Source organism: Benincasa hispida, chromosome 1, assembly GCF_009727055.1.
Source record: "Benincasa hispida cultivar B227 chromosome 1, ASM972705v1, whole genome shotgun sequence".
In the NCBI taxonomy this organism is placed as follows: Eukaryota; Viridiplantae; Streptophyta; class Magnoliopsida; order Cucurbitales; family Cucurbitaceae; genus Benincasa; species Benincasa hispida.
The window spans coordinates 16,222,624-16,235,058 of NC_052349.1; positions in this window are offsets into that span (position 1 = coordinate 16,222,624).

Sequence of the window (12,435 nt, forward strand, 5' to 3'; positions counted from 1 at the left end):
ATCCCCTTCCTTGCTTGTAAAGGGTATTGAAGTATTTGTCATTAAATTAAATTTGAAATGTTCAAAATTTAGAATAGGAAATTTTTTAATGTATGTTGATACATTTTAATATAAAATTTAATTTTGGACTTTATTATGAATTTTGGATATGTTCAAAATTAATAAATGAGAGAACAAATTTTGAAAGGAGTTTCAAATATTAATTTAATACAGATAAATTCATATTGAAAACTATAGGTTAAAAATTATGTGCATTGAATGCGCATTAAAACTAATAGGTAAATGAGAGAAATATTTTTAAATATGATTCAAATGGGAAATTAAATTAAATATGTGATATTTAATTGGATGATTAATTAATGAATAATTTTTTAATTTAATTAAATTGATTAAATCAAAACTTGTGAAACCCGGATTTCCACTTTTCCTACTTAAGCAAGTGATTAAAGGAATTAACTAAGTGAAAGTAAATTCTATATTAAAGAGTAGGAAAATTCTAAGTGTTTCAATAGATTGTTTAGTAGCTTTGAGTTCAGCTTTAACTAGTGAAAAATTGGTTAAGTATGAATCCAAAAAAGAACTATGCGTTGGAGGCTAGAAAGAAATGGCTTAAGTATTTGACAATGCGTTGGCCTTGTGCTAAGCGTTGATGTTGTGTCATGCGTTGGCCGTGAACATTTGAGAGGTTATTGGGCGTTGAAAGAGTTGAAGTATGGTCGAGAGGAAAGGCTATGCCGGGACATAGCCATTGCGGCAACCTATGTCTTGAGAGGTTAGCGAAGCATGCGGTAGCCTCAAGTTACGCAGACATGGGCGTTGGGCGTTGGAGTTGCGTGCTCTGATTGATCGTGTAGTAAATAAGCAGTGCTACATGATGAGGTAAACGATCGTATAGGCGGGCGCTGGACGACCGGGCTATACGATAGACAAAGTACTACACGATCAGTGTAAGCGCTAGACGATAAGTGTGAAAGCTAGGTGATAGCGTAAACGATAGCACTAGACGATAGTCGTGCTTCGCTAACGATGGACGTCAGCGCTACACGATGAGCAAGAAGCTATGCGACATCACCTATGCGATGGTGCTATGCGGCAACACTATGTGATGGTGCTATGCGGCGACACTATGCGATGGTATTATGCGGCAACACTATGTGATTTGCTAAAAATAAGCTATGGATGATGCTATATGGCGGCCTTGCTAAACAATAAGCCATGCGATGATGCTATGTGGCGGCCTTGCTAAACGATAAGCTATGCGACGATGCTATGCGCCGGCCTTGCTAAACGATGAGCTAGGCAATGAGACAAGCCATGGTGAATGCATGGTGGAATTGTCTTTCCGTTGCTAAGGTTTGTGGTAATAAGGTTTATGAGGTTGGTTGCGTTGGTTTTGAGCAAGAGACTATAGACGTTGACAAGCAACAAAGACATAGATGCGTTGGTCATAAGGGATGCGTTAGCAAGAAGCCTGGGTGATGGTAAGCTATACCATGAGGTGTTGAGTTGAGAACTAAGTTGACCCAAAGGTGGTTATGCGTTGGTGATGTGCTATGTGCCGAGGACATCCGAGGGCATGTAGGCGCATCGGACAAGGCTTGAGCAAATAGTTATGCGTTGGAAGAGTGTTGATCATAATCCTAGTTGAGCGCATAGGTCAAAGGGTAAGACATGCGGGAGAGTGTGCGGGCCAAGGATACGATGCCTTGAGTTTAGTATGACTCAAGTTATGCGTTGATGAGAAAGCCATGCGTTGATGATGGCTAACTGAGAAGAGGATATGCAGCCAAGGATGAGCCTTGCGCGAGCATCTAGCATATGCGACCAAGTTACGTCAATGGGATGCACAAGGTAAGTTGCGTTAATTGGGAATGGCACAGTCGAGGTTAGTAGGTCGCATATGGGAAAAGGTGCTAGCGGCAATGGCTTGAAGGGTGTTATGTGAAAATTAAAGAACCCAAGGGCACAAGGTGAAGTTGGATGAATGCATATGAAGTTAGATGGATGCATATAAGGGATGAACGCATATGAAGTTGGATGAACGCATAAGAAGATGGATGGACGCATATGAAGTTGTGATGAACGCATATGAGATTGGATGGACGCATTCAAGGTCGTCATCCTGACATGTGGCTTGTTAGGAAGCAAATCTTAGGCGTTAAGTAAATTGAGGTGGAAGCATAAGAAGACATGCAATTTGAGGGCTATGCGTTGGTAAGAGGGAGGAAGACACCTTGGATTGCAATGACGTGAAGATTGTATTAATACGTGTAAGGAAAAGGACACTTGGACATTAAATAGGGCAAGGACTTCCGATGAATAACTTGAATTCTCTTCAAAGGACATTAGAAGAGTGTATGAGGATTGAGTGGAACGAAACTATGCGTTGATGGAAGAACACATGTGTTGGTAGCAAAAACCATGCGTGGGGCATGAAGTTCCAAGAGGAAGAGATGTTGTCGACAGCGAAGGTCTGGAAGTAGCATCAACTTGGGATGAAGATTTCTCCCAGAATACTCGTGCGTTTGGAGTGATTGCAAAGTCATCTGAAAGCTCTGAGAAGTCTATTTTAGGGTAGGCTTCCGGAGAAGAAGCTCCGGAACTCGAGCTGGAGAATGAAGAAAAGATAGAAGGGTCGAGCTATCAGGTTAAGCTTGGGCCAGCTTTGATTTTTTTATGATTCCGGCCAAATCACGAGGAGTTCTGAGCCATACTTGGCATTCAGGTATCCACTTCAAAGAAAACCTGTCTAACTACCTATCGGCGGTAATTCTTTTTTATTCATTGACAGACTTGATTATCAATCAATTTGACAATAACGAAAAAATGACTATTAATCCGATTTCCTCGCACTAAAGTACTATTGCTCCGCTCCGCGCTATATCAATCTATTACTTCTATTACTCACAATCTTTGTTTTGTAGAATATTGACAATTCGAATAAAAAATCTACATAGAAAGGTTTGGAAGAAATTAAAAATCAAAAATTGAAAATATAGCTGCCTATTCTTAAATTAAAGTATGGATACTATGGTAAATCTTAACTGATAATTGAATATGGAATTAGGTTAAACAAAGGGAAATCAAGGAAACCCTAAGATTCGCGAAAGAAAAGTGTCCTAACTAACCAAGGTGATGGTTTACATTCCACTGGTTATAAGAATTATTGATTCTCCCACCCTCACATCCGCGCAACCTCACACTATTTAAATTCTCCCCTGCCCGATCACACGTACATCCACTCCTCTCTTAACCCCACCATGTCTCACGTCACCCTACCTCCAAACGGCAAGACCCGCAACGCCAGGGGAAAACGAAGTATAGTATATAAGTAATATATATATTAATATTATATATAATAAATATAAATATAAGGTTTTATTTGTAATATTGGCACGATCGGAGAATATGTTTTGCCTGGATTTAATTGTTGTTGTATTGTTGTCACAATACGTGTATATTTGCATTAGAAAATGGGATTCATACCCGGAGATATTGTTAGCGTGCTTGGTGAGACGCTTGGCTGGGATTGTCAGTATACCCAAACATGGCTAACAAGAAATGTCGACATGTGCACAATCGAAGGGTTATGGGGTATTGAGCTTGTGTCCACGTTGGTCATCACGGGTCATTTGGGAGAATACCTAGGAAAAATACATAATCATGCCAGGGTTGTCCAGTTGACTGGTTGGGGAGATTACATTTTGCCATGTGATTATTGTTGATTGTGAAATTGCTTTCTCAAAGATGAATTTCTAAAATCAAACTTTTGTTTATTTAAAACTGCCACTCATTAAGCTTTGTAGCTCACGTTTTCCATGTTTTATATCTCCCCCCCTCCCCCTAGATAGCGGAAGGTGAGGAGTTCCAGGGTGCTGCTAAGGTCATGGTCTACCACAAGCCATAGTTACGCTTCTTGAGGGTTTAAAGAATGGTTTTTATAAACATTGTAATTAAGTCTTAGAGTTGTATGGATATTACATTGTTGTAATATAAAATGGGCTTACTTAATCAGTTGTTAATATCTCCCTCACTTAAAGTTTATTGAGTGTAGTAAAAAGGTTCAGTTGGACAGTAGGTATCACAAAAGGATAGTATCTGCGGACCCTCACACCTCTCCTCGGGCTTAGGAGTGCGGACTCGGGGCAAGGTGTGACAATACTATAGGTTAAATTTAATGTACATAAAATGCACATTCAAAATATAGGTTATATAAGAAGAAATCATTTAAATATGATTTGAATGATCATTTTAATTAATTATGATTGAATTAATAAATTTATTTAATTAAATTAAATTTTATTTTATATAAATTAAACAAATAAACTCCCCATTATAGGGAAGTCACGAGGAAACGTGGGATCAATCCTATGTTCTTCTCTCTTTCACCATTCCTCTCTCTTTAACAAGAGGGTTTTGTTCTGCAGAGGCAGAAAAGGCTCTCAAGCTCTCTGTGTGCATTTTCTTAGAAAAGAAAAAAAAATCGTTTTGCGATATTCTCAAATCCCAAAAGAGAGAATCTCACAATTCTCCATAATCTCAATTCCCTGCAAGAATAGGGAGGTTTCCAAGTGGTGTCCAATCCCAATTTAACAAAAAGTTTCTACATAATTATCAAAAAGTTTGCAAGGTAGAGTTTCTTTCCCTGTATAATTAGTCCTTTTGGGAATTGCATGTTTAATCGATATTATCTTTTATTCAATGCAAAATTATTTTGATTTTAAATGACAATTTAAAAAAAAATGGTTCTATGTTATGCTTCGACTGTGCCTTAGGGTTTTCATTCCTTTAGTTGATACCCTAAATCTTGTGGGTTTCATAGTTTGTAAATTAATTGTACATGAATTATTTATTTAATAAAATAAATATTATTTTATTTGACATTTCGTTTCTATTAATTCAAATCCAATAAACTAAGATCCAAGGTTATTTAATGTAACTTAAACATGTATGTGGTTGACATAAAAGTGGATCATGTTTAAGTCATAACTGAATGGTCTATAGTATATGGATAAAGATGGATACCTTATCCTAGTGACACTACAGATATGACTCACTTTATAATTGTTATAATTGTTGAAAAGTGTTACAAATGATCTGATCCTGATCGTTTATGTGAAGACATGTGAGTGGAGGTATCCTATACAAGGAGTTTGTATAAGATCAAACCACGAAATGATTAATCTCTCTTTATAACATTGTTACTTGAAGAGACTTACATTTCACTGGGATGATCATAGGTACCTTGACCTTAATCCTGAGTGAATTGTGAACTCTTGCCTTTAAGGGCGATCCTTTTGATTTGTATGGGTGAGAGTGGGCAGATTCACCGACTCAATATGCGTACTATTTTGAGGATTCATCTGAGTAGAGAGCTGGGAACACAGCCACACAAGATGGAATTCGCTTCTTCCTAGCCATAGGGTAAGTAGATGAATTGCTCCCTCAAGGACTGATTTCGGGTTTTGAATAATGAGGCACTTCATCCTCTCACTAGCCATAGAGAGGTCTAGTTTATAGTTAGACTATAACTAATTATTCATTTGAGGGATCAGTGGTACTTAAGAAATTAGATGTAACTGCAGGGGTAAAACTATAATTTGATCCAACTGTAGTTACGAGCAATTTGTGAAGGGTCAACTTACTGTTGATTGGTTATATTATGGACACAAAAAATATATTACAATGTAAGAGTGAAGTTGTTGGTCTTTAATGGAGTGACCGGCAGTTAATGGATGTTGATTAATTTAATTAAAGAATTAAATTAATTAATCTTATATCATTGGAGCTAAGGTCTCATTGCTAGTTCAATAAGGATTAAATAAGAATTAATTAATTTTGGATTAATCTGAATTGTACAAATTAATTAAATCAAATTAATTGTATGAGATGCAATTAATATAATGTATATAGATACATCATAATATAAAAAGTTTGATGAGAGAGATAAATATTTGATTATGATTCAAATATCAATTATATGAATGAGATTCATATTAAAACTATAAGTTAAAATTAGTATGAATATGATTCATATTAAAACTATATGTCATGTGAAAAAATGTAATTTTAGATTATAGTATATATGATATAATATAAACTACAGGTTATATTATGTGTGATATAATATAAATTTTGATTTAGTTATATTAATTTTAATATAATTAAATATAGAATAACTCCCTTGTGAGTTATTCTACGTGATAAAGGGAGTTATTTTGAATAATTCTTCTTGTTCTCTCATAACATAGAATACAAAAAGTTTTGAGTAGAGATATATGTGATATTTACAATGGGTGAACTCTCTGTAATTCTTTTTCCTCTCCCAAGAACTCCCTCAAGAAAAACAAAATTTTTCCTCACCAAAATTCTTAGACGAGCCAACAACTCTATCTTGATTGCTTCCCTTGAGAATAGTAAGGAAGGCTTTGGTGGTAGTGTCCAAGAGAATTTTTGTATGTCGTTGTGTTTGTGGTGGAAGAGTTCGCGACGTGATGGAAGTGTTCGTTGTGACATCCCGAATTTTTGGGTTTTAAAATTAATTATCTCGAACTATTTGGAATTATATTCAATTTTTGGAATTCGACATTTGAATTAAATATGATAAGATATCTAAGTTTATATTTAGTGATTTGGATTTGTGGATTATTTTTGTAGGAGATTGAGAGGTTAAGGGGAAAAAGAAAATGATATATACACACACACACACACAACAATATATATAATATATATATTATATAATATATATATATATATATAATTATATAATATATATTTATTTATTTTTTAGGTTAAAAAGAATAAATAAAAGAAATTTAGTTTTTCCTCTTGTCTACACTTGCAGCATGAGTCCCCCCCCCGCCAAATCCATTAACTTTTTCTTCTCTTCCATTTGCAATCGTGTGCATCCCTCAGCCCCCAAATTCGCCGCCCACACAAGAAGCTCCAAATATGTCATCCCGCTACGCTTCAACCACGTCAGTCGCGGGTTTTCTTAGTTGTGACCCAACACCGCTCGTTCTGCCGGAGTTTCAGATTGCGCCGTGATCCAGCCGCAGCCCACCTGATTTCCAGCCACGACCTCCAGTCACCTCACTCGCCTGCTAGCACTGCCGCTGGAGTCTTGCTGCCAGATCTGAAGTCATATCGCTGTCCACAGTCGTCCGTGGCTACTGTTCAGCGTCGTCGCTCGTGTGGGTTTTCGTGGGGTTATCTGTTTGCTTCAACGCCCGCTGTTTGGTCCGCCACACTCATCCACCATCGGTCGTTGGTCACTGCCATTGAGTCATCGCTTTACATTGCCATATTTCTAAAGTTCGATGGGTTCTGGTAAGTTGATGAGATTTTGTTGGGTTGTTTCCAATCTACTAGTATGTGGTTAGTTTAATTGAGTTTCAAGTATGGTCATGGCAGGTTGGTCTAATTTCAGTTTTCTCACGCCACCTTGATCATAGATTTAATGTTCTGGAATAATTCAAAGAATTTTGAAGAAATTTCTATCAAGGTTGGGTCTACAATTGGTGAGATTTGTTGGGTTCTTATTTAATGGTAGATTACCCATTAAGCTTTGCGCTAGTTTAAGTTTGTTACTCACAATGCTTGTGTTAGATTGGAGCTTTAAAGGGCTTTGAGGCACTGTTTAGAAGCTATTGGGTTTTTGTAGGTTATCTTTCGTTTAATTGTTGGGAATTTAGTCATTGTCTTACTGGTGTGTGCATAGGCTGGACTACTCGATGGACGTCATTGAGAGGAATTTTGATTTGATCTTGTTTTTACCTCCATTTAGGCAAGTGGTTTTAGGATAGTTGAGGTAATATGTGTTGGAAATTTATATTTTATGGGATGAAACTGATTATGGTTTATATTTTAGGCTTTGGATTAAGAAGTTTGATAAACAAAGGGACGAAATTGTTTGGATTTACTCTAAGGTAAGTGATTTACTATTGGTTCGGTCTCGAACCCAAGTTGATGTTAATATTGTGATTGCGCTGAAAGCATGATTCTCTTTTGATGGGTTGAATTGCTATGACTTGCTATGGTTGGACTGTTGAGGTGTTCTGGAAACTTGTGTTTATGTTACGGGAAATATGATATTATGTGAATGATTTGCTATGTTTGAATGATCGATGGACTATTGAAAGTGTTCTGTAAACTCTTGAGTGAGTATGTTCTGAGATTATGATTACATGTTTATGATTATTTAGACTGATGGTGTCTCTTAGCATTCCTAACGAGTTGTGTACATCCCCTGTGTATGTTTTGGCGTTCTTATGGGATCTCCACCTATATTTATGATTTTTTTTTTGTGACTCTTTGGAGCCACTACCTATGAAAGCATGCTTTCGGGTTCGCCCCTTATGCCCATGCTTGTGCCTATGCCGAGATGCACACATTTTTCTTGTTAGAAAGACTAACATGTACACTTAGGGGCCCAGTAGTGGGTTGCTTATTGAGTATTTATATACTCAATCTTTTCTCTACATGTTTTTTTCCAGGTAGAGGTAAAGATAGACCGGCGAATGACAAGAGAAATCCATGACAAAGCCATTGGCACTTGACATCGCTTCCACTCATGATTTTCTCAAAGTGTTACGTTTTGTTTTAGTCAAATATTTAAATTATTTGATTGTTTTAGACAGTTATTTATTTAATTTATTTCGAAGTGGATTAGGGGTATTGATGACATGCAGAAATGCATATGATCTTAGGCCTTTTATTTAGAATTATGAGGATGTTAAGCATGATATGCGGCAATTATGTTAGGAATTCATAAGAAATTGAGCTTGCGGCGTTCAACATTAAGAATCTCAACTAACCCGTTATTATGCATTCAATTGTCTATTTTTGTAGCTAACGCAAGAAGTGGACGCAAACTCGGAAACCAGACTACCGCATGCGGAGAAACTCTCCATCGCAAAGGCGAATGCGTTCGATCAACACATGGGTGTTGCGGTAATCAGTCGCTTGCGTCCAGCGCATAGGAGTTGCGCTCGTTAAGCAATTGTGGTCATCGTGTAGAAGTTGCAGTAATAAGCGAATGCGGTCACTGCATGATGGCGGCTACAGGTAATGCATGATAAAGGGATCAACGTAAGGTTGGTGGAATGAACGCATCAACTCATCTACCTCAGGGAAATCAAAAGATGATGTTAATATTTCATCTACCATGCCGTTAGCAGCAGAGATTCAGAAAGGACTAAACGCATCGTGAATATCAGAATCAGAGTAGTCCATTAATGCTGTCGGCGATCCAAGTTCTATATAAAGAAGCCGATGAGCAGAATTCCAACTTATCCAAGATTTTCGTCAGAGGTTCGCCTAGGGCGAATGCTTGTGATCCAGACAAATGCATGAGAAGAAGCTTGAGAGTTTTTCACCTCCTTCATCCATTCCAAGTGATGACCGGAGCCTTCGACCAGAGCTAGATCTCGAGAGAGTCAGCTCCACCACCCTTCCATGGACCACCGGTAGCCTTGATGCACATATGCTGGAAGCAAGTCATTGCTTCCAGCTGGTCTTTTCATTTTCTCTTCTTTTCTTATATTGTATTGTATTACATTTTGTGATTAAGGAATTAATACATGATGTGTTTAATGCATTTCTGTGTTTCCTTCGATTCCATCTTTATCTTTCTTTACTTAGCATCCATAACTTCATTGAATCACTTAGTGAGATTGTTAGAGTATCACACACTTAGTCATATGGATTAGGGATATGAAGCATGTAGCAAACCATCGAGAGGTGTGCATTGCGTGAATGTGTGAGTAAACCTTATTTGCTTAGTGTGAACCTAACGCAGCACTTATCTATGAGTAAAGTTAGCAACAACTAACTGCCCGGGAGGGTAAGTGGTTGGTCACATTAAACATTGTAAGCTATTGTCCACTAGAAATAGGAATAATCTTAGGTCAGCCAAGTTATGCGGTTACCTTGTCTTATGAGCGCATCATTCATCATTTAGGCATACTTGAGAGAGTAGTCTAAAAACCAAAGCTAAGACTTGAGAGAGCGGATTGGAACGCATAAGCAAGAATGAGGAACTTAGAAATAAGCTCCGTTTGCTATCACACAGCGTATGCACTCTACGAAGAGGATATTGTATGCATCCAAAAAGTAGGATACGATGGCATGCGGCCATCATGCTCATGCGACGAGAGCACATGAGTGGATTATAGAGGTTTAGGCAGGCATAAGCTTCCCGGCACTATCGCAGATACATCGCATACATCATAGAGTTAGGCTCAAGTGTGTGTAGCATGATAGCATGGTTTGCATTGACTAAGGTTGCCCCTGCGGTTACTCTTAAGGGTTGCAATGAAGACATCTCCGCATTTTATTTATTTTCCCATTCACTTGTTTCATGTCAACAGTTGTCGTGTCTCTACCTCTCATTCATATTCTTATTGCATTATATGTTAGTTAGGAGTAGTGTTAGCATAGAAACCCCATCCACAATTCTTTTATTCAACCGCCGCATGCAGATTACCGCATTCCTTTAACTACAAGTCCCTGAGTTCGACCTTGGATCACTCGAGAAATTTGTGTTTGCATTATACTTGGCGTGTGCGCAAGAAAACTTGTGACAGGACGTCTGGTCATCGCATACATTTGTTAACGCATAGTCATTCCAACGCATGATCATCGACACATGACAACACATACTTTAAGAACATGCATCGCATATTGCGTCTACGGAGTTTCAGTTGTTGAATAATTGACATCTAATTTTGAGTCATCAGGTACCACGAACAGTTTTTTTTATTTTATTTTGTTATTTTAAAACTTTATTTAATGAAAAAGATTTATTTCTTTTATTGAATTTATCTTCTAGAAATATGTTTTCATGCTTATGCATAAATGTAGTGGCGTCCTTGAAGTATATTAGAAAGTTGGGTCGTTACAGTTAGTGTCAGAGCTTAAGTTTTTTGGTTCTCTAGACTGACTTACATTGTAAGTCCAGAATATTCCTTATGGCCCAGCATTGGATTCCTTGTCATCGTGGTACGCCCGATCAGTAAAAATATTACAAAAAGTTTTATATGAAAGTATTTGTTTAATTTAATAGCACATGTTCTACTTCTTATTTAATGCCTTTATGGAAGTTAGTATGAGGTGGTTAATCAGTTATGATTTGATAAGAAATCGATGGATGTTAAAAGTCACTTGATACTATTTTATCTTATGAAAAGACTGCTGAGAAAGAATAGATATTCCAGTTCAGAGATCTTAAGGTTTGATAAAACTATGTGATGTGACAATATGAGAGGAAGTATATGTTTAAGCTATTGAATAAGTTGTCTTACGAGATGATTTTAAGGAACAGTGTTATGTTTCGCAATGGTAATGAAGAAGCTCGTTTTACAAAGAACGTTTGAGCGAAAGAAGATCGTCCAAATCTCATTTCGATTGAAACAAACTTTTACAGTCAACAATACAAATTATGCGTCAAAACATATATTACAACATGCTTTTGCATAATAAACAAGGGTTTAGAGATTATACCTTTGAAGAACTCTTCTTCAAGTAAACCCCTCGAATTAATTTGAATGCCTCGAACAGCAACGAACTCTCCTCAATCAAACAACAACCAGAACACGAACTAAAGGGAAGGACACTACCAATTAGTTACCTTGTTATTCTCGGTGTGAGAACCCTAAAGTGGTTGGCTCTGACTATTTTGGTTAAGAGGGAGTTTAAAAGTTGGAGGAGGAAGACGATTGAATGAGGAAAAACTTTATCGCCTAGATAAATCTTCAATTGTGTAGTAAATTGAGTCTACCGCATAGGCTCTCAACCAATTGTGTAGAAAGTTCACAATTTGTGTAACTCTTCTTACTGGAATAATAAAATCATATTTCATTTATTCCGTTTTACCATAAAAACCAATTAACTTCCCACTAAGGTAGTTAGAGAGAAAACGGGAATTAATTATCAAATAATTAATAATTACAAATAAATATGATAACCAACTTATTATATATATTTATAACCTATAGTTTTAATATTGCATCATATACAATATAAACTATAGTTCTTTTTCTCTATTTTATGATTTTTAATATAAATCATATATATATGAAATTTAACAACTATAAATCTTATTCATAGAAAATATATTTAAATCATATTCAAATATTTGTTGCTCCAATCAAACTATAATGTATCAAATACATTATGTCAATTATATCATATATAATTAAATTTCCTCTTATTAATTTGAACATTTCAAATTAACCCAAAAACTGATTCTCAACTAAATCCTTTTGAGCTACTAAGGGAACCTTATGGACCCGTAGCTTGAAACTCTAATCGTACGTGAATAAATAATTAAACTCTTTAATTACTTTATCCACCATCCGTTAACTTTCGGGCACTTCATTAAAGACCAACAGCTGCACTCTTTGCACTACAGAGTGTCCATTGGATATAACCAAT